Source organism: Sorex fumeus, unplaced genomic scaffold (genome assembly GCF_029834395.1).
Source record: "Sorex fumeus unplaced genomic scaffold, SorFum_2.1 ptg000063l, whole genome shotgun sequence".
Lineage (NCBI taxonomy): Eukaryota > Metazoa > Chordata > Mammalia > Eulipotyphla > Soricidae > Sorex > Sorex fumeus.
In genome coordinates, this window is record NW_026606120.1 from 3,625,263 (window position 1) to 3,647,890 (window position 22,628).

Below are 22,628 nucleotides of genomic sequence, written 5' to 3' on the forward strand. Positions count from 1 at the left end.
GAAACAATAGACTTGTACAGTAAAGTCTCAGGCTATAAAATCAACGGCAAAAATCCATGGCCTTTCTAGACGCAAATAATGAAAGAGAGGAAAGAGACATGAAAGAAATAATCCCGTTCACAATCCTGCCCCAGAAAATTAAATATCTCGGAATTAGCCTAACTAAAGAGGTAAAGAACACTACAATGAAAACTACAAAACACTACACCATGAAATAAAAGAGGACACGAGGAAATGGAAACATTCCCTGCTCATGGATAGGACGAATTAACATCGTCAAAATGGCAACTCACGAAAGCGTTATACAGATTCAACACGATCCCCATAAGGATACCCATGAAATTCTTCAAAGAAATAGATCAAACACTCCTGAAATTCATATGAAACAACAAACGCCCATGAATAGCTAAAGCAATTCTTGGGAAAAAGACGTGGGGAGGCATTACCCTTCCCAACCTCAAACTCTACTACAATGCGGTAATAATTAAAATAGCATGTTACTGGAACAAAGGCAGGTCCACAGATCAATGGAACAAGGTGGAATATCTGTACACACAACCCCAAATGTATGAACATCTAATCTTTGATAAGGGAGCAAGAAATGTGAAGTGGAACAGGAAAGCCTTTTTAACAAATAGTGCCGGCATAACTGGACAACCACATGCAAAAAAAAATGGGCTTAGACCTCGACCTAACACCATGCACAAAATTCAGATCAAAATGGATTAAAGATATACACATCAGACCAAAATCCATAAGGTACATTGAAGACAAGGTCGGCAAAACCCTCCACGATATTGAGGCTAATGGTATCTTCAAAGACAAATGGGACTATCTTAAATTAAGAAGCATCTGCACTTGAAAAGATACAGTGACCAGACTACACAGACAATCTACAAAATGGGAAAGGATATTTACCCAATACCCATCTGATAAGGGGCTGGTATCAATGATATACAAAGCACTGGTTGAACTCTACAAGAAGTAAACATCTAACTACATCAAAAAATGGGGTGATGAAATGAACAGAAACTTTCCCAAAGAAGAAATCCGAATGGCTAAAAGACACATGAGAAAATACTCTACAACACTAATCATCAGGGAGAAGCAGATCAAAACAGCAATGAGATATCATCTCACACCACATCCAAAAGAGACTGGCCCACATCCAAAAGAACAAAAGCAACTGGTGTTGGCGCGGATGTGGGGAGAAAGAGACCCTCCTTCACTGCTGGTGGGAATGTCGACCTGTTTAAGCCCTTTTGGAAAACAGTATGGATGATTGTCAAAAAATTAGAAATTGACCTCTCATTTGAGAGGAATACCACGCCTGGGATCAACACTACTTCCACTACCCAGCCGTCGCCACACTCCAGGATGCTTTCCGGACCCGCGTGGCCAATACATCATAAGACACTAAATACCCATCTTCCGGAATTGTTGTACCATATTTGATAGGGTTCAAATATGGTAACACCTACAAGGGTGATTAGAGGTCGCCCCAAAGCCTCTATCCCTCTCGGAAAGACTAAAAGCTACCGAGAGTATTCTGCCCGCACGAAAGAGCCTGGCAAGCTATCCGTTGTGTATTCGATATGCCAAAACCAGTAACTACAACTGGTCTCATTCACCTGACCCTGAAGGCTTCACTGACATGGCAGCACTGAGAAGGATGAGAAAGGAGAGGCCGACAAAATCTCAAGGCCGACCTAGGCTGCCACAACGAAGGAAGACAAAAATGATCGTCTGTACTTTCAATGCACGTACCCTAGCATCAGATGCATCCATCGAGGATCTGATGGTACAAGCGTGAATGATCAAGTACGACATCATTGGTCTGACCGAGACAAGAAGGCACGAATCTTACAATGCCGTTTTCGACACTGGAGAAGAATTGTTCCTCAGAACATGCGATAAAAGAGGTGTCGGAGGTGTCGGAGGCGTCGGTGTCCTTGTCAACACAAAGTTGGCCAAGAGCATTGATTCATTCGAATGCCTAACAACCCGAATCGGACGTTTACATTTGAATAGATGTGGCTCACTGCCTGCAGTTTCTATCTTCGTTGTCTACGCACCAACATCTCATTATGATGAAAGAGAAATTGAGAAGTTCTACATGGAGCTAGAGAAGTTCTACAAAGAAGACCACACCTTCTACAAGATCATTGTGGGTGATTTTAATGCCAAGATAGGACCGAGAAGATCAGCTGAAGAACTTCACATCGGGACCCATGGCCTAAAATGGAACAAACAGGGTGAGAGACTGTCTGAGTTCATCATGTAGACCAAGACCATTCATGGTAACTCACAGTTTCAGAAGGCAGAATCTAAACGATGGACATGGGAGTCACCCGGTGGACGATTCCACAACGAAATAGACCACATCATATTCAATCGACGGTTTTGCCTGACTGATGTCGCTGTTGTCCCAAAATTTCGAACGGGATCGGACCACCGTCTCCTTCGTGCAAAATTCTACTTCACAGAGCGGGGAGAAAGGGCTGCAAAGTTCAAAAAGAGAACTCCCAGAATGACCACCAACTGGGAACTCTTTGGTACTATTGCGGCAACATGGGAAGATGCCATTGTTGACAACATTGACGAGGAATACGATCGACTGGTTCAGCACCTCCATGAATGTGTAAGGAACACCAAGAGAGAGATAGTCACAAAAAATCGCCTATCTTCGAGAACTCTTGAGCTAATTCGCCAGCGTGGTTTGGCGCATGCCTCTGGCAACCGCAAGCTAACGTCTGAGCTCACAAAACAATGCAGAGATGCGATCAAGGAAGACCTCAAAGAGAGAAGAGCAGAAGTACTGGTAGATGTTGCAGAAGCTGGGAAAAGTATTCGTAACGACCGCCTGTCCTTCGCCAACTATAAGACCAAGATGACTGCCCTCCGACGTCCTGATGGATCCATCACATCCTCCAGAACGGCAATGGAGAATATTATCCATGACTTCTACTCAAATCTCTTCGATAGCCATGTCCACTTGCTGACATACCAAATTCCACAGGATGGATATGTCATTCCCAACATTCTCCATTCTGAAATCCGACACGCCATTTTGTCGGTAAAGAAACAAACAGCACCCGGCCCAGACAAGGTCAGACCTGAACACCTGAAGAACCTGCCGTCAGTACTCATCAATACACTGGCTCGGCTCTTCACTCACTACCTGTCTGAATGCAAGGTTCCGTCCCAATGGAAAACCAGCAGGACCGTACTACTGTTCAAGAAGGGAGACATCCATGACATTGGCAACTATCGCCCGATCTGCCTATTGTCTGTCATCTACAAGTTGTTCACTCGAGTCATCCTAAATAGGATTGGCAGAACACTAGATGAAGGACAACCATGCGAGCAAGCAGGGTTCCGCAAAGGATTCGGCACCATCGACCATATCCACACGATAACCAAGCTCATTGAGGTTTCTCGGGAGTTCAAGATGCCGCTCTGTTTAACGTTCATTGATTTAAAGAAGGCCTTTGATTCTGTTGAGACGGAAGCAGTCATTGAAGCCCTAGCCAATCAGGGCATTCAAGCCAAATACATCAGAATCCTCCGTGAACTGTATTGCGGATTCACTACCAGGATCTCACCATTCTACAAAGAAGTGATTGTTGATGTCAAGAGAGGGGTGCGGCAGGGTGATACCATTTCACCGCAACTCTTCAGTGCCACCCTCGAGAACATCATGCGACGACTGGAATGGGAAGGAATGGGAGTGAAGATAGATGGTCGGCAACTACACCACCTCCGCTTTGCTGATGACATTGTTTTAATAACACCAAACATCAGCCAAGCGGCACAAATGCTGGCCAACTTTGACCGTGAGTGTGGAAAGGTAGGACTACAGCTGAATCTTACGAAGACAATGTTTATGAGAAACAGTCTCGTTCCTGACACCCATTCACTCTCAACGGAACGACCATCTCCTAATGCAACAGCTATGTGTACCTAGGTCGAGAGGTCAACATGACAAATGACCTGGCACCCGAGCTGCGCAGGAGGAAGAGAGCGGCTTGGAACGCCTTCAAGAGCGTCGAAGAAATAGCTAAGAGGACGAAGAACCTCCGGCTCCAGGCACATCTCTTTGATTCCACTGTTCTTCCTGCATTAACATATGCCTCAGAGACCTGGGCCCTACGCAAACAAGATGAGAACGCTATTCAGGTCTCCCAAAGAAGAATAGAAAGAGCTATGCTTGGAATATCATGTTTCACTCAAATGAGAGAAAGAATCCGGAGTTCTGACATCCATCAACGATCAAGGATCAGGGACGCTGTCTCATTTGCCAAGGTGTCGAAAATCAGTTGGGCTGGTCATGTAATGAGATTTAAAGATGACTGCTGGACTAGAGCTGTTACCGGCTGGATTCCATGGGATGTCAAAAGACCGCATGGCCGCCCACCTACCAGATGGTCAGACTTCTTCATCAAGATCATGAATGATCGGTTTAAGGCCCTTCATGTTCCCGGAGCGAACAGATGCCATTGGGCTACACTAGCACGCGACAGGGACAAATGGGGACGTTACTGGCACCCGCTCGAGCAAATCGACGACTAACGGGAAGTTAAGTGATTAAGTGATTAAGTGACCACTCCTGGGAATTTATCCCGGAGAGGAAAAAAAGTACAGTCGAAATGACATCTGCACTTCTATATTCATTGCTTAAAAATCTGGAAAAAACTCAAGTACCCGAAAACAGATGACTGGTTAAAAAATTTTGGTACATCCACACAATGGAATACTATGCAACTGTTAGAAAAGATGGTAAGGTAAGGTAAAGGTCAAGGCCCTCCCGTTGTTCATCGATTTGCTTGAGCGGGCCCAGTAACGTCTCCATTGGAGACTTTGTTGTTACTGTGTCTGGCATATCAAATACTCTCAGTAGCTTGCTGGGCTCTCCGAGAGGGGCGGAGGAATCGAACTCGGTTTGGCCATGTTGGTTGTGTGCAAGGCAAACGCCCTACCCGCTGTGCTATGACGTTATAAAATTTACATACAAGTGGTACTACATGAAAAGCATCATGCTAAGTGAAATGAGTCAGAAAGAGAGGGAAAGACAGAAAGATTGCATTCATCTGGGGAATATAAAGTAACAACATAGGAGACTAACACCCAAGAATAGCCGAAATAAGTACCAGGTGGTTCACTCCATCCCTTGGAGGCCAGCTGCACATTCTGTGGGAAAAGGCAGCTCAGATAGAGAAGGGAGCACCAAATAAAGGGTGTTGGGAGGATTCTCCCAGGATGGAAGATGCATACTGATAGTGGACTATAGACCGAACACTATTGCCACTCAATGCCTCTCTTGCAAACCACAGTACACAAAAGGAGAGTGAAAACAAAATGGAATGCCCTGCCACAGGGGTGGGGTGGGATGGGGGATGGGGGCGTGGGAGGGATACTGGAAGCATTGGAGGTGGAGAATGGGCACTGGTGGAGGGATGGGTACTCAATCATTATATAATTGAAATCCAAGCACAAAAATTTGTAAGTTTACAACTGCACCTCATGGTGGTTCACTAATAAAAAATTTTAAATAAAGAGAGAAACAACGCTTCAAGGTGTGGCAGACAGACACACATATGGTGAACAACCACTGCCCTCCAAATTGGTTTAGATCCAGACCTCAGCATGAGGAACTGTGTGTGGCCCAGCCAATGCTGATGCTACCTAGGCAGAAATGTACGTGTACCACAGACTTAGGACCAAAATTTCCTCCTTCAGGTAACAGAGAGCACATTATCTGTCTGTCTGCACAGTAGCTGCTTCTCTTTCCCTCACAAAAGAGGGCACAGGAGTCCTCAAAACCAGGCTGCATGCAAGGGTTTACCTAGGGTTTCAAATAGGTTCCCAACCACCCTATTTAACCTGGAAAAACAGAGGCCTGTCAATGGAGTCCCCCCTACTGCACACCCTCCTCATCAGATTCATTCTCCTCCCAAGTCCGTGGCCTTCTCTAGTCAGCTTAGATCTATTCTCTTGCTCGTTCCCTCGAGGGATTCCCCTGCTCAGTCATTTATAGGGCTCCTCTCTGGCCATTCTCCGTTGCTCTCACAGATGTTCCCTCCTACTGTGCATGGCACATGCTTAGCAGAGTTTGGGGCTCCCTGTTATCCACCACAGCCCTGAAGTATGCCCATGTGAGGAGCATCTGTGGAATCCACTTGAGGAGGCACTTGTTGATCCTGCTCATGTACGGCACCTGCTAATCAAAACATAAGGACTCCCTCACACTGGCTGCTCAGTCCTGTCCAAAATCAGGAAATAACATTGTCTATCAAGAAACAAGTTGTGGGGGGTATGGTGCCACCAGTAGGTTAATCTGTACCTGTGAGGCGAGTGCATCAGCAGCCTGATGGCACCGTCAGACTTTCAGATACCCCAAAACTGCTGCTGTGCCTTTGGCCAGACCCCAAAAACTTGGCGCAAAGTTTACCAAGAAAGTAAACGAGCAAAAGTTAGGTATGTGGGAAACACACCCACAAACCACCTCCGGTTCAGCTATAAAATTGGAGGCATGGTCTCTAGTTCCTGATTGAACTGCTTAACAGCCATGATCCCAGAGACTCAGAAACAAATCTCGAAACTCAGCAGCTTTTGGCAGAAATGCATCCGGTCCCTGCAGTAGGTTACCAGTGCTGGGCCAACCCAGGTGGGAATAGGTTTTGTGCCTTGGCCTGTCCCCCCTGGTGGCCTGGTGGCCACCATCCTCCAGAGGCCACTGGACAGTCAGGTTTGGGCCTGCAGTGATGAGACACGAAGGGCCTCATGGATGGGGGTGGAGCCGGTCCTGTCCTCCCCACCCCAACGAGATTCCAAGTCATCGCCCATGAACGGCCTCTCTGGCTCCTGATCAAGCTGCTTAACGGCCATGATCCCAGAGACTCAGAAACAAATCTCGGAACCCAGCAGCTTTTGGCAGAAATGCGTCTGGACCACGCAGTAGGTTACTGTCGCTGGGCCACCCCAGGAGGGAAAGGGTGCTGACCCTCCGCCTACTCCCCTTTGGTGGCTCAGTGTCCGCCAACCTCCAGAGGCCATTGGACAGTCAGGCTTGGGCCGCAATGACGAAACTTGTTGGGCCTCATGGGATGGAGGTGGAGCCAGTCCTGTCCTCCCCGTCCCAACAAGACCCCAAGTCATCACCTACGAATGGCCTTTCTGGCTCCTGATCAAGCTGCTTAACGGCCATGATACCAGAGACTCAGGAGCAAATCTTGGAACCCAGCAGGTTTTGGCAGAAATCCCTCCAGATTTAAGTGTTAAAATTTTGGAATTTCAAAGTCGTGCGGCCACTACTGCAGCTACGCGACATAATATGTTATTCATAACCAGCAATAGAAAACAAATTATCTACTGTTGCCTTTTCAGCAGATATGAGTGTTGGGGTAAAATCTCAAATAATAATGGTGGGTCTGGTATCAAAATGTTTAATGTGATCAAAGTAGATAGAGAGAGTAATGTGGAAATCATCTGCCCCATAGGTACGGGGAGGGTGTGGGATGGGAGTATACTGGGGTTGTTGTGGGTGGAGAATGGGCTCTGGTAAAGGTATGGGTGTTTCATTGTATGACCGAGACTTACACCCGAAAGCTCTGCAACTGCTCTCACGGTGATTCAATAAATAAAATTATAAAAAATGAAAAAAAGAAAGAAAAAATAAAGAAACAAGTTGTTAGCTCTGACCTAAATAAGTCAGACACAGTCCACTAAATAAGTGGACACAGTGATGCACCATCTTCTGTTTTCCTCACTACTCCCAACTCAGTAAATGATCATAGAGCTGCATACACATTTGGCCACAAGGTGGTAGCAGGGCTTGAAGTAAACTGGAGAGACCCGCATAGCCCCTTCTACCCTCCAAGCCCCTCTTTTTGACTGAGCCCTCACAGGTTCTGCAGGTTAACTCTGCTAACCTCTCTGGGGCCTGCTACTTTGGGAGTGTTTCAAGTGTGGGGAGATGACAGCTGGGTCCTCTGATAGACACACTCTCCTTACAGGGAATTTTTGCTTTACTCTTTCCCATGGTCTGTAGGTCACACACATCTGAAGTTGAGAATCACACTCAGAGACTTGGTAGCAGCACCTAGTAGCACACCTACAATATCAGGTAACAAGGCAGGGCTCATCTGAGTCTGCCAAGTCAACATGAGTATATTTGAACATACACTAGCAACTATCATCAAGTATTGTACTCATTATAACACAAGTACAAATACCGCATTAAAAGACAAGACTAAAGCTTATGTAGAAGAAGATTTAATGTTTCATTTTTTAATGGTAGGGAATGGGTCACATCCGGTGGTCTTCAGGTGTTACTCCTGACTCTGCACTCAGGGGTCCCTTCTGGAGGTGCTCAGGAGACCATTTGGGATGCCCAGAATCAAATCTGGGACTGGCCACACTTAATCACTTAAACACTTAACTACCCGTTAGTCGTCGATTTGCTCGAGCGGGTGCCAGTAACGTCTCCATTTGTCCCTGTCGCGTGCTAGTGTAGCCCAATGGCATCTGTTCACTCTGGGAACATGAAGAGCCTTAAACTGATCGTTCATGATCTTGACGAAGAAGTCTGACCATCTGGTAGGTGGGCCACCACGCGGTCTTTTGACATCCCATGGAATCCAGCCGGTAACAGCTCTAGTCCAGCAGTCGTCTTTAAATCTCATTACGTGACCAGCCCATCTGATTTTTGACACCTTGGCAAATGAGACAGCGTCCCTGACTCTTGATCGTCGACGGATGTCAGAACTCCAGATTCTGTCTCTCATTTGAGTGAAACGTGATATTCCAAGCATAGCTCTTTCTATTCTTCTTTGGGAGACCTGAATAGCGTTCTCATCTTGTTTGCGTAGGGCCCAGGTCTCTGAGGCATATGTTAATGCAGGAAGAACAGTGGAATCAAAGAGATGTGCCTGGAGCCGGAGGTTCTTCGTCCTCTTAGCTATTTCTTGGACGCTCTTGAAGGCGTTCCAAGCCGCTCTCTTCCTCCTGCGCAGCTCGGGTGCCAGGTCATTTGTCATGTTGACCTCTCGACCTAGGTACACATAGCTGTTGCATTAGGAGATGGTCGTTCCGTTGAGAGTGAATGGGGTGTCAGGAACGAGACTGTTTCTCATAAACATTGTCTTCGTAAGATTCAGCTGTAGTCCTACCTTTCCACACTCACGGTCAAAGTTGGCCAGCATTTGTGCCGCTTGGCTGATGTTTGGTGTTATTAAAACAATGTCATCAGCAAAGCGGAGGTGGTGTAGTTGCTGACCATCTATCTTCACTCCCATTCCTTCCCATTCCAGTCGTCGCATGATGTTCTCGAGGGTGGCACTGAAGAGTTTCGGTGAAATAGTATCGCCCTGCCGAAGCCCCCTCTCGTGACATCAACGATCACTTCTTTGTAGAATGGTGAGATCCTGGTAGTGAATCCGCAATACAGCTCACGGAGGATCTTGATGTATTGGGCTTGAATGCCCTGATTGGCTAGGGCTTCAATGACCGCTTCTGTCTCAACTGGCCACATGTAAGGCAAACCCCCTACCCGCTGTACTATTGCTACAACCCAGTAATTATAATGTTTTCTGCCTAAAAATAAATTTTTGGAAACCCCCTGAGGGTGTTGTTCTAATCTAGTGTGCCCCATTAGAGCTCAGCTGAGTTCAAGAGGTCCTGGTTCCCAGGTGCTGTCCACACAGACACGTGACCAAGGCAGATCTCCTCCTCCTGCTGAGCTTCTGTTCCCCAGCAGTGAAGTGGGAAGGTAAGACTCTCCTCAAGGGGTGTAGGAAAATTCATATAATGCTCAGAGTGAAATGATCCAAAGTTATTAGAGGATTTAAATTCCTCCCAAGGATCTCTGGAACCTTGTGACCAGGCCTGAATGGCAGTAAAAGAGTGAGCAAATTCCTCTAGGCCATTGACTCGGTCTGCCACATGGTCAGCACTGGTACTAGCTCTGTCCTCATTCAGTGCTTATGGTTCCCAAGGGACCTGCCTGAGAGATTCTGGGCAGTTGTGTGTGCATCCGTCATCTGTCCCATAAACAGTATGACTTGCAACCCAACCGACTGGCCCTGACATATTCCCCAGTCACCTGTTCGTTGTCCTTCACCCCTTCTCTCTCTCTCTCCCTCTCCATTATTCCTTTATTTATCCCTTTCTTTTTATTCCACTTTCTAATTAGGGGAAGTATAGGGGTCAGGGGGGCATCCTTCTAAGCAATACTCAAAAGACACAAGTGTCCTTCCCAGAGACTCTTGGCCAACCAGACAAGTGGTTCAGTGTGAAGGTGCTCCTCAGGCCCTTTGATGCTGGGATTATGTGGGTCATCCTGATGCTTGGTGGAGCCATACAGTGCTGGAGATTGAACTGGGCTTGGCTGCATGCTAGACAAAGGCCTAAAACTCTGTATTGTAGATCTGACCCCTAAATCTTGAAATATTTTATGCTGTTTTTGCCCAGATCTCACTTCTATTTCTTTACATATCATGTCAGTCTCCTCACTTCCTCTGTGTGAGTTCAAAAAGTATGGGCACATGGGTTGCATATATTCAGTGGCTGAGAACCATTCCTCCGATCAGTCCATGGTAACAGACAGAGGAAAGAAAGGAGGAAATGGAAGAATGGAGGAGTTGGAAGAACAGGCTGGTTGATAGTCAGGGACAATTGATTCCATTCTCATTCTTCTTATAACTTCATTCTCCCTACTTCTCTCTTACATAGTAGATACATAAAAATCATGAAGGTTGTGGGTACACATAGCTGGGGTTGAACATTATCATAATAACAAACAGAGGTAAAGCCCCTCCTTCAGGGAAGTGCTTTTAGGATATTACCTCAAGGACAAAATCTCAATTGGGGGTTCAGCTTTCTAGATTACTAGGAGAACCGCTCAAGAGTGGGATCCCATGTTAGCTAGTAATCCACTTCATCCACTTACACAATCATAGCAAATTTACTTTTTACTAATATTTCTAGTCATTTTGTATAAACACAGTAAAAAATATATTAAGCTTAAAGGGTGGCTCTTCCTGGGGACATTTCACTATATATTCCAGACTACAGTCTTTGGGCACACTAGTTTTTCCTAACCCCAGCAGGGTCCAACAGTTACTTCTTTCTGGGTCAGGACAGGGTTTGTTCCATGAACATTCTCTTAACTTATTTTACTTCTTATGTCACTTAGCTTGTCCCTTTTTGATGCTAGGGTAGCTTACAGCTTGCCCTGGGTCAATCCTTGTCCCTCACTGGTACCCTCTTTTTGGTAATATTAGGAAGGAAGAGCAACTGAGGCTTAAGTTAAGTAAATATGATGGATGCCCAGAAGTAAATGTTACTCATAGTTAATTAACTCCCATGTTACAAAAGCATAACATTAACTGTTTTCCTATGCCTATACAAAAAGGACATTGCTAAACCATACAAATGGCATAAAGGAAAGAGAAAGCAATATAGCATTGTTAGTATCTGATGGAATTGGGTGTGCCTCAGGAGCACTGTTGGTGGGAGTAACTCAATAAACCTAAACTCCCTGCAGGAGAATCAAGGTCAAACCAATGTTATCCAACACTCTGGAATCCTGATAAGCACAGTGCAGCACCCAGCGCCCACTCAAGAGGTGCAGGGACAAGGGCTGAGGTTGGGAAGGGGCTCTCAGGCAATGTCCAGGAGGGACTGCGCAGACTCCTCCTGCTAGTGACAAAGCCCTTAGATAGTCCTGGCACCACCTTTAGGTTGGGCACTTCAATTGTGGAGACTGAGCCTCAGCTGGGAGGTGTGTTCCTTGGGGAGGTACAGGCACAGGGGCTTCAAGGAAAATACTAACCCATTTATTGCCAGACCAGCTGACAGTCGAATGGGTCAAGAGGGAAGGTGAGGATCAAAGAAACTATATACAAGTGGTTGAGAGGGCTGAGTTCTCAAGGAACAGCAGCTTTGATCTTTATTTCAGACAGCTTCTTATACATCTCTATAAGGAAATTGGCAGGTAAAATCATCCATTGTAACTGCAAAAAAAAAAAAATTCCCAAGATCATATATTTCTTTGATCATAACAAACATAGGAATCATAATATAATGAAAATATAATGAAAATATTACTTAGATCAATAAAGGGAAATAAGAACAGGTAGAAATAATAGCAAAGTATACTGAAGAACACTCTGACCCTTCCTGTGTACTATTCATGATTTACCAAAGGTGTTATTTCCTGCATATGCTACAAAATCACAATGCAGGATTTCTTATTAACTTCTTATTAACTTCTCTTGCAAAGGAGGATGAAGTATTAACTTCTTTTGTAGGCTTGAGTTAGCGACATAATGACTACTCCACGTATTAGAGGCGGTGGAACAGACTGCTATAGCCAAGTACACTTGGCCCTCTGAATGAGGCAGCTCTCAGAGCTAGGTCCATGTAAGGACCTTGCATAAGCAAGCAGCTCCTCGCAACTTATTACAAAAACAGTTTATATTTCAGCAAGAAACACGAGTGAAGCGTGGAAGAATTAAAGCAGTGGGAGCAGTAGTCTGCAGCTCTTGGGGGACAGTGGCGGCTGCTCTTTGCTGCCCTCCCTGCCCCAGTGCACAGAGTCCCCCAAGCCTTCTTTGGAAGACTTCCCTGGGCCTGGACTCTGCTCCTCTCTCCTCCGAGAAGGAATCTGGGGACAGGCACTCAGGGCCATGTCAGCTTTCAGGACAGGATTGCCATCATGGGGAAGGTCTGAGTCCAAGGTCCACTTCCTGCTCCTTTTTCCCCTGAGTTGAGAGGAGCAGGAGTAGGGTTAGGCCACGGATAGGGCGCGACCTGCAGGGTGCCCCTCCCCCTCTGTGAGGTTCTCATTGAAAGCTCCTGCACTCCATGGAGGACCCAGGCCTCTGCCTTAATCTCTGTTTGCGTGTGTGACAGCCAAGGACTACCAACACACTTGAAGTAGTGCATCTGTGGGTATCAGTAAAATTAGATTCACTTCCCTCTATCTTTTCATTTCCTCATGTCAAAATTCTCCTCTTTTACCTTAGGTCTTCGATTCAGCACCATCGACCATATCCACACGATAACCAAGCTCATTGAGGTTTCTAGGGAGTTCAAGATGCCGCTCTGTTTAACTTTCATTGATTTAAAGAAGGCCTTTGATTCTGTTGAGACGGAAGCAGTCATTGAAGCCCTAGTCAATCAGGGCATTCAAGCCCAATACATCAGGACCCTCCATGAGCTGTATTGCGGATTCACTACCAGGATCTCACCATTCTACAAAGAAGTGATCGTTGATGTCAAGAGAGGGGTGCAGCAGGGTGATACCATTTCACCAAAACTCTTCAGTGCCACCCTCGAGAACATCAGGCAACGACTGGAATGGGAAGGAATGGGAGTGAAGATAGATGGTCAGCAACTACACCACCTCCGCTTTGCTGATGACATTGTTTTAATAACACCAAACATCAGCCAAGCGGCACAAATGCTGGCCGACTTTGACCAAAGAATTGTTCCTCGGAACATGCGATAAAAGAGGTGTTGGAGGCGTCGGTGTCCTTGTCAACACAAACTTGGCCAAGAGCATTGATTCATTCGAATGCCTAACAACCCGAATCAGACGTTTACATTTGAATAGATGTGGCTCACTGCCTGCAGTTTCTATCTTCGTTGTCTACGCACCAACATCTCATTATGATGAAAGAGAAATCGAGAAGTTCTACATGGAGCTAGAGAAGTTCTATAAAGAAGACCACACCTTCAACAAGATCATTGTGGGTGATTTTAATGCCAAGATAGGACCGAGAAGATCAGCTGAAGAACTTCACATCGGGACCCATGGCCTAGAATGGAACGAACAGGGTGAGAGACTGTTTGAGTTCATCATGTCGACCAAGACCATTCATGGTAACTCACAGTTCCAGAAGGCAGAATCTAAACGATGGACATGGGAGTCTCCCGGTGGACGATTCCACAACGAAATAGACCACATCATATTCAATCGACGGTTTTGCCTGACTGATGTCGCTGTTGTCCCAAAATTTCGAACGGGATCGGACCACCGTCTCCTTCATGCAAAATTCTACTTCACAGAGCGGGGAGAAAGGGCTGCAAAGTTCAAAAAGAGAACTCCCAGAATGACCACCAACTGGGAACTCTTTGGTACTATTGCGGCAACATGGGAAGATGCCATTGTTGACAACATTGACGAGGAATACGATCGACTGGTTCAGCACCTCCATGAATGTGCGAGGAATGCCAAGAGAGAGATAGCCACAAAAAGTCGCCTATCTTCGAAAACTCTTGAGCTAATTCGCCAGCGTGGTTTGGCGCATGCCTCAGGCAACCGCAAGCTAACGTCCGAGCTTGCAAAGCAGTGCAGAGATGCGATCAAGGAAGACCTCAAAGAGAGAAGAGCAGAAGTACTGGTAGATGCGGCAGAAGCCAGGAAAAGTATTCATAAGGCCCGCCTGTCCTTCGCCAACTATAAGACCAAGATGACTGCCCTCCGACGTCCTGATGGATCCATCACATCCTCCAGAACGGCAATGGAGAAGATTATCCATGACTTCTACTCAAATCTCTTCGATAGCCATGTCCACTTGCCGACATACCAAATTCCACAGGATGGGTATGTCGTTCCTAATGTTCTCCCTTCTGAAATCCGACACGCCATTTCATTGGTAAAGAAGCAAACAGCACCCGGCCCAGACAAGGTCAGACCTGAACTCCTGAAGAACCTGCCGTCAGTACTCATCAATACACTGGCTCGGCTCTTCACTCGCTACCTGTCTGAATGCAAGGTTCCGTCCCAATGGAAAACCAGCAGGACCGTACTACTGTTCAAGAAGGGAGACATCCATGACATTGGCAACTATCGCCTGATCTGCCTATTGTCTGTCATCTACAAGCTGCTCACTCGAGTCATCCTGAATAGGATTGGCAGAACACTAGATGAAGGACAACCATGCGAGCAAGCAGGGTTCCTCAAAGGATTCAGCACCATCGACCATATCCACACGGTAACCAAGCTCATTGAGGTTTCTCGGGAGTTCAAGATGCCGCTCTGCTTAACGTTCATTGATTTAAAGAAGACCTTTGATTCTGTTGAGACGGAAGCGGTCATTGAAGCCCTAGCCAATCAGGGCATTCAAGCCCAATACATCAGGATCCTCCGTGAGCTGTATTGCGGATTTACTACCAAGATCTCACCATTCTACAAAGAAGTGATCGTTGATGTCAAGAGAGGGGTGCGGCAGGGTGATACCATTTCACCAAAACTCTTCAGTGCCACCCTCGAGAACATCATGCGACGACTGGAATGGGAAGGAATGGGAGTGAAGATAGATGGTCGGCAACTACACCACCTCCGCTTTGCTGATGACATTGTTTTAATAACACCAAACATCAGCCAAGCGGCACAAATGCTGGCCGACTTTGACCGTGAGTGTGGAAAGGTAGGACTACAGCTGAATCTTACGAAGACAATGTTTATGAGAAACAGCCTTGTTCCTGACGCCCCATTTGCTCTCAATGGAACGACCATCTCCGAATGCAACAGCTATGTGTACCTAGGTCGAGAGGTCAACATGACAAATGACCTGGCACCCGAGTTGCGCAGGAGGAAGAGAGCGGCTTGGAACGCCTTCAAGAACGTCCAAGAAATAGCTAAGAGGACGAAGAACCTCCGGCTCCGGGCACATCTCTTTGATTCCACTGTTCTTCCTGCATTAACATATGCCTCAGAGACCTGGGTCCTACGCAAACAAGATGAGAACGCCATTCAGGTCTCCCAAAGAAGAATAGAAAGAGCTATGCTTGGAATATCACGTTTCACTCAAATGAGAGAACGAATCCGGAGTTCCGACATCCATCGAGGATCAAGGATCAGGGACGCTGTCTCATTTGCCAAGGTGTCGAAAATCAGATGGGCTGGTCACGTAATGAGATTTAAAGACGACCGTTGGACTAGAGCTGTTACTGATGGGATTCCACGGGATGTCAAGAGAACCGTGTGGCCGCCCTCCTACCAGATGGTCAGACTTCTTTGTCAAGATCATGAACGATCGGTTTGAGGCCCTCCATGTTCCCCGAGCGAAGAGATGCCATTGGGCTACACTAGCACGCGACAGGGACAAATGGAGACGTTACTGGCGCCCGCTCGAACAAATCGACGACTAACGGGAAGTTAAGTGATTAAGTGATTAAGTGGAAAGGTAGGACTACAGCTGAATCTTACTAAGACAATGTTTATGAGAAACAACCTCATTCCTGACGCCCCATTCGCTCTCAACGGAACGACCATCTCCGAATGCAACATCTATGTGTACCTAGGTCAAGAGGTCAACATGACAAATGACCTGGCACCCGAGCTGCACAGGAGAAAGAGAGCGGCTTGGAATGCCTTCAAGAACGTCGAAGAAATAGCTAAGAGGATGAAGAACCTCCGGCTCCGGGCACATCTCTTTGATTCCACTGTTCTTCCTGCATTAACATATGCCTCAGAGACCTGGGCTCTACGCAAACAAGATGAGAACGCTATTCAGGTCTCCCAAAGAAGAATAGAAAGAGCTATGCTTGGAATATGACGTTTCACTCAAATGAGAGAACGAATCCGGAGTTCTGACATCCGTCGAGGATTAAGGATCAGGGACGCTGTCTCATTTGCCAAGGTGTCGAAAATCAGATGGGCTGGTCACATAATGAGATTTAAAGACGACTGCTGGGCTAGAGCTGTTACCAACTGGATTCCATGGGATGTCAAAAGACCGCGTGGCCGCCCACCTACCAGATCGTCAGACTTCTTCGTCAAGATCATGAACGATCGGTTTGAAGCCCTTCATGTTCCTGGAGCGAACAGATGCCATTGGGCTACACTAGCATGCGACAGGGACAAATGGAGACGTTACTGGCGCCCGCTCGAGCAAATCGACGACTAACAGGAAGTTAAGTGATTAAGTGACCTTAGGCCTTGAGAACTCTCCCAACTGTGTACGATAACATTGGTTTGTCCTTTCTCCCTTGCCACAGGGAGCTTAGGTTTATTGGGTTACACCATTCAGAGTATTCGCAAGGCACTCCCATTACTCTGTGTTTATCTTTAACTTCTCTGTCCTCTCTTACTCATCCAGTTAATCACCAATTTCCCCTAAGCAGTACCTGTGACTTATACAGTCAAATTCCTCAAAAATCTCTGACTTTGTATTTGTAAGTGAAATATTGCTTTTCTCCTCCACTTATATCTTTTTCCATAATTTACTTCAGAGCAATGTTCTTTTTTTTTTCATTTTTATTAGTGAAACACCATGAGGTACAGTTGTAGACTTACAACTTTTTGTGCTTGGGTTTCAATTATACAGTGATCAAGTACCCATCCCTCCACCAGTGCCCATTTTCCACCACCATGGATCCCAGTATCACTCCCACCTCCCTTCCCTCCCGTCCCACCCTGACTCTGTGACAGGGCATTCTCTTTTGTTCTCTCTCTCCTTTTGGGTGCTGTGGTTTTCAAAAGAGACATTGAGTAGCAATCATGTTCGGTCTACAGTCTACTTTCAGCATGCTTTTTCCATCCTGGGAGCAATGTTCTCTTTGTATAGACATAGGAAGACAGTTAATACTATGCTTTTGTAACTTTATTGACTGACTCTGAATAGTATTCAGTCCTGTGCAAAAGCAAGGTCCTGGCAAGGGACTGGATGGACCCAGGGCAAGCTGTGAGCTACTCTGGCATCAAAATGAGCCAGGCCAAGTGCCATAATACTTAACTATAAATTAGGAGCACATTCATGGGCAAATTCTGTCATGATCTAATGAGAAACAACTGAACAAGGACTCTGCTTAGGTTAGAAAGGGCCTAAGCACTGTAGTCATCTGGCCTAAGCACTGTAGTTTGGGATCTATAGCAAAATTTCCCCAGGTGAGTCACCCTATAAGCTTAATGTATCTCTCACTGTGTCCATACAAAATGACTAATATTATTAAGAAATAGAATTAAGATGAATGCTTAAATGGTTGTTGGACTAAGGAAAAGATAAACACACCCCTCGATGGTATTTTGCCCTTAAGCGGATCATCTTGCTGGATGAGAATTTGCACTAGAAGAAGCTTCTCCTACGGAAGGACTTTACATCTGTTGATTGTATGACCACACTTATATGTAATTGCTACCCCAACCCTCCATGATTTGGGAATATAACTAAGGCTGTAAGAATGGGCACAAGGAGGAGAATCAAGGGGGGCAAAGGAAGAACATGGGATGGGTGAGATTGGAAGGAGGCAGATGAAGACAGGATTGGAATAAACTGCAACTGATCATCAACCAGACTGGTCCTTGTTTTCTCTTTCATCCATCCATTGCCATCAACCATCCAGGATGTGGGAAGCGGCCCAAGATCATGGAACACAGGCTGAGAGAGAGTGCTGCGTCTTCATATTAATTTCTTGAATACACACCACTGAGCAGGAATATCTCAACAGGTATTACTCAGTGTCTGTGGGGTGTGGACTGGAAGCTATCTTTACTCATTAGTCATCTTTTGGGGATTTTTCCCTATATTATGTTTTTTGGAAGGAGGCACTTTATTACTGTTCAGGAGCTACCTGTACAATGCTCAGGGGAGCCTGCAGTGCCAGAGATCAAACCTGGGCTCCATCAGGCAAAGCATGCACTCACCCATTGAGACATCTCCTGACACATTACTCAGTTTTGAGTTAAGATTAACTTCCTACTCTGAAGAGATACTACAGTGGCTAAGCCCTTCCCTTGCATGCAGCCAACCCTGGTTTGAATCCCTGGCACCATATATGGTCCCCTTAGCAGTTGTGATCCCTGAGCACCCAGACAAGATAAATCTCTGAGCACAGCTGGTGTGGGCCAGAAACAAATGAACAACAACAACAAAAATAAAAAATTAGGTCCTCAATATCCCTGAGTCTAAGTGAAATAGACAGAAATGGACTTGGGGATAGCACAGTAAGGTGTATTCAAGGAACACCCAACAGTCCTGGCTTTTCTCAAAGCCTTTCTGCTTTTGACCCATATTCCACCTGAAAACTAAGCCATTCCTGTGCAAATAAAAAAAATAGATAGAGGAAGTCTAGGAGGACAAAGAAAGGGAGAGGATATTTTCCCACCAGACTGATAAAGCTCTGAGATATCCAAGATCTCTTATAACACTTTGGTGGCAGTGGTGTGCAGTAACTTCCTACATCATTAGTATAAATTTTGACATTATCATGATCATATTACCTAAACTCTAAGGAAAATATAAAATTCAAAATTATCTCACCAAACTTGGGACAGATGGAACATTACTCAAGACAGTAATATCCATTTACAACAAACCCACAATCAACATCATACTCAATAGCAAAACACTATCAGTCTTCAACCTGACATCAGACACAGGACAAAAACTCCCACTTTCATGACTACTGCACTATAGCACTGTCATCCCGATGTTCATCTATTTGCTCGAGCAGGCACCACTAACGTTTCCATTGTGAGACTTGTTGTTACTGTTTTGGGCATATTGAATATGCCACAGTGAGCTTGACAGGCTCTGCCATGCAGGCGGCATACTCGCAGTAGCTTCCTGGGCTCTCTGAGAGGGACGGAGGAATCAACTCGGGTCTACCTCATGCAAGGCAAACGCCCTACCCACTGTACTATTTAATATATTTTGGAAGGCCTTGTCACAGCAGTTAGATAAATAAAACGGATCAAAGAACCCAAATTGGAAAAGAAAATGTCAAACTAATCCATGCTCATGACAAGATAGTATCCACAAAAGACACCAAAAATGCCACTGAAAAAAATTCTAAAAAAATTTAATCAATACAGCAATGTAGAAAGATACAAAATAAATACACAAGACTTTGTTGTGTTTCTATTTACAATGAACTAGAATAGAAGGAGATAAAAAGTAATGTACTTAAATAATGTTCAAAGACATCAAATACCAAAGAATAAACTTAACAAAAGATATAAAAAATATAGAAGACACCTGTAAATAGAAAAATATTCCATGTTCAATAATTGGAAGATTTATGTTTTCAAAATATTTATCCTGACCAAGGCACTAAATATATATAATAAAATTCTTACCAAAATCCCAATATTCCTCAAGGAATCAGAACAAGCACTACTAAAATTTGTATGGACACATAAAAATCCCAAAAATATTAAAACCCATTTTGAAAAAAAAATAAGTTGTGAAATATAAAAATCCCTGATTTAAACTCTACTATGGAGCTATAGCACTGTAGCACTGTAGCACTGTCCTCCTGTTGTTCATCGATTTGCTCGAGAGAGCCCAGTAACATCTCCATTGAGAGACTTGTTGTTACTGTATTTGGCATATCGAATATGTCACTGGAAGCTTGCCAGGCTTTGGAGCTATAGCAATTAAAAAATCATGGTACAAGGCTAAATATGAGATGATAGAACAATGGATCAGAACTGGGATTCCAGTGATAAATCCTCAACTATCTGCACAGTTAACTTTTTGTTTTTCTTTTTAGGTAACACCCAGTGATGCACAGGGGTTACTCCTGGATCTTGCGCTGAGGAATTACTCCTGACAATGCCTGAGGACCATATGAGATGCTGGGAATTGAACCCGAGTCAGCTGCATGCAAGGCAAACGCCCTACCCATTTTGCTATCACTCCAGCCCCTGCAGTTAACCTTTGAAGAGGGAATTAGATGCCTGAAGTAGAGCAAAGAAATTTTTTTAATAAATGGTGTTGGGAAAATTGGATAACCACTTGTAAAAGGTTAAAACTGGATCCTCTGTCCATGGAAAGTTATCCCTGCTACCCAGTTTCTCAGAGAATTCTGGGATTCAGGCTGGACCAGGTATTTGTCCTTTGCAGAAAAAAAGAAAGCAGTTCTAGCTTATTCTCAGGTCCCTTCTTCTCTGCTCTGCTGCCTAGGCTCACAGAAGGGAATAAACAGAACAGTGATACAAGAAAGTGTATTTGGGAAGTACACAGAGAGAGAAAGAGTTACACTGAGCCAACCCAAGTTCCATCCCCAGCACACAGTATGGTCTCCTGAGCACCACCAAGAGTGATCCCTGAGCACAGAGCCCTGCACACTGCTGAGTGTGGTCCCAAAACAAACAAGACAAACTTCTCACACTTTCTCAAGAATGAGAAGACACATAGTCCCAGTCAGTGTAACCAAAACAACTGTAATTTACTCCAAAAATTCAGTCACAATCTTTTTACCCACTGTATTATCTAAAAACTATATTATAAAGTCAGAGAAATAGGACAGGATTAAGGTCTTTGCCTGGCCAAAGGCTGATCATTGTTAGACCCCCAACTTAACCACTGTTTGAAGTTACCCCTGAGCACAGAGCCAGGAGTAAGCCTTGAGTGGTATTGGAAAAGGCCTAAACCTCTCCCTCAAGAAAAATAATATTATGAAAATTATTATGAAAGTCATAAATGGTACTGTTAAAATTATAAATATTATATAAACAAAAGAAAGGAAAAATTCAGTAAACACACAAATAAGTACACACATAAAAAGGAGAAAATGCAGTTATCACATTGCTTTTTTCCTCAAATGTCCAAAGCTCAGGTCAGGGTCAATATACAGCAGGTAAATGTTCCCTACATTGCAGAGAACATACCTTCAGTAAACATTTCTGGATAGAAGAGTCTTCAAAAGCCTGTTTCCCTTCATGCCCTGTTAACTTTTACTTGGCATTACAAAGCTTTCTGCAATTTACTATGCACCTCAAAATTCTCTTAATGTGGGGCTGAAGTGTTGGGGCTGAAGTGATAGTACAGCAGCTAAGACACTTGCCTTGCACACAGTCAACCAGGTTTAATCCCTGGCATCCCATGTAGCCCCCTGAACTACCTAAATGTAATTTCTGAGCACAAGAGCCAACAAGAGCAAGCCCTGAGATCAGCCTAGGTGTGACCCAAAGAAACAAGGAAACATCTTCTCCTAGTCACATCTTCATTTGGTAGCAGCTCTCATGACATTTAATGTTGATATTATTTTTGTTAATGGGAAACCAGTTTCCTTACCTGAACTCCATAAATCAACAAAGCATGAGTTTTTTATGCTAAAAAAAATTACTGCCTTTTGGAAAAATAATGTTTCTCTCTTGCCAAAATAGAAAATAGAGGGAAATATAAGGTTCTTCTGTAAAAGATCCATTTATTATTCATTCTGAAGAAAAACTGAATGACAAACTTTTCTAGGCAGACCCTAGATCCCAAATACACAGTTGAGGACCCACACTTGGTCTCAGTTTCTCTGAACAAGTTCAAGGTGGATAGAATCAACTTCCTTATATTCTGAAGAGTAATTCTGTACTCATACAATTGTCCAAAAGTATAAAATTCCCGTAACTATTTTCATTAGTAGCACTGCAGCACTGTCGTCCCATTGTTCATCAATTTGCTCAAGCCGGCACCAGTAACGTCTCCATTGTGAAACTTGTTGTTACTGTTTTTGGTATATCGAATATGCCATGGGGAGCTTGCCAGGCTCTGCCATGTGGGCTGGAAACTCTAGGTAGCTTGCCGGGATCTCCGAGAGGGACAGAAGAATCGAACCCGGGACAGCCGCATGCAAGACAAATGCCCTGCCCGCTGTGCTATCCCTCCAACCCCCAAAAA